Here is a 2,017-nt window from a genome sequence, read left to right on the forward strand (position 1 = left end):
CCTCTGAAAATCTTCAATAATTGTTGTTGATTGCAGATGTGTCTAGTAGTTCCCATTGATTTAGCTTGTAAAGCGGGGAGAATGGCGCTAGGCTTACCGCACCGTGACATCACTGCTGGAAGATGGCGGGAGGGAGGGGTTACTATATTTGGGCAAAAATGGCCGCTCCCAGACTCAGTGATCATGACAAAAAATATTGCTTTTATTTTTTAGTTTAAGGTATAAATAATGATCCACTGGTTATTCCTTGCTGACGGACTTTTCCTTTAAAATCCTTGGATATTTGTTAGGGGTGTGAAGTAATTAAATCAGTACGAATCTTGCCGCGTACTTTTAAAACACACTTTCTATACGAACTGCAGTAATATAAAAACAGCACAAAGTCAGACTTTAATGAATGTGTTGTTTTTCTGTTAGTTTTATATTAGGAGGCTGCTGCTTTTGTCCAATCACAGCCTGATCTTGAGGCAGATCTCAAGCATAACTTTCCCATTAAGGGAAAAAGAGACGGAATCTCCTCCATTGTTGCATGAGATGATGGCAGAAAGTTAAAACGCACTGTGAAGGTGTCTCTGAGCTTAGAGGACGCAACCTGCATGTATGACATTCCACCAGGCTGCCCCCGCCCTTCTCAACCACCGCCACCATTTTTCCGTCGTGACCTATGGGTTGGGGGGTTGTGTGCCTCCAATCTCAGCATTAGTCTGAGGGGAATCTGCTTGGAGTTACAGTACAGGGAGCACATCTTTCTCCAAGGCTTGCGGCCCGCTGTTGCTGAGTAAGCCCCGCGCAGCAAAAGATTGCTTCTGAATTAATACTCCCTGACAGTAAATGTCAACAGAATTTAAATTACACTCCCCGCCCTTTCTCATAACCATGCGAATGTCTTTAACTTATATTGGGTGCCATGAACACGGCCATTGAAGCCTTTGGGGCGCGTGGGCGGTTGGGTGGGTGGGGATCTCCATGTTTAAAACCACCAGCTCAGTGTTTCACTTTGCATGTCTGAAACCAGCATCAAATTCAGCAGGCATGCATGTGGCTAATTAGTTGGATTTAAGCGCAATGATCATCAGCGTTGGCGACAGAACTGCTGCGATCTCAAACCGGTGCCCTCCCCTTTGCTGGTCAATGGAGCGTTTCACTGTTCATTAGAGGCAGACGCTGTGATGGAGCGGGGCCTGGCTGCCTGTGTTAGTGTTAAATCCCAAAGCAGGAGCACAACAACAACATCTACAGTATATTAGGATTAGGTTCTCCCGAACAGCACAGCTGCACTTCTACACTTGTTTTACCTTTTGGAATTATTTGCTCTTGTTAGTACAGTGTGCTACTGGAAGTCAGTTTTAAATGTGAGAAATATTGAACCCATAAGACGCTTTCGAACAAAAGTGATCATTTTCAAGTTGACACAATGAGCCATTCATCTGCATTCCTTCTATCTTTCACAAACACTAGATTATTGAACTTGAGGCTGGAAGAGCTTTAATTAGCTATAATCTAAACTCTAACTTCAGAGGTGAAGACTGCATAAGTGTCCAACATCACTTCCTAATCACTGCTCTCTCCACTTCAGTAAACACTGGGAGTTTTCTCGACTGAACTTATTTGATGAGGTTTTTATGAGGCATGCTTCAACATTTTATCTGTTTTATTACATCACCTTTAATCTGTTCATATTTTGAATAATTAATTTCAAATGTTCTTTGTACCACAAAAAGGCAGGCCAAGAAGCAGACATTAACCTGCCATAATGGTTAGTTAAATAGATAAGAGTTGGAGGGTTGTGAAGGTCTGTTTCACGTATGATTTAAAAAATACAAACTGAATGACACTCTAATATAGGGAGAAATAAATACTGAATATACAATAAATGTTTTACTGCAAATCAAAATATGGTTATCCTAATTCACAACAAGCTACAAACTAATTTGACAATAGAACATCAACCAAAATGATCTTACTGATGTTTTATCAGATTTATAAAGGAGTTTATGTCATGATCTGGCCTGTTTGC

This window comes from Cyprinodon variegatus, unplaced genomic scaffold (assembly GCF_000732505.1).
Source record: "Cyprinodon variegatus isolate N-32 unplaced genomic scaffold, C_variegatus-1.0 Scaffold53, whole genome shotgun sequence".
Classification (NCBI taxonomy): Eukaryota; Metazoa; Chordata; class Actinopteri; order Cyprinodontiformes; family Cyprinodontidae; genus Cyprinodon; species Cyprinodon variegatus.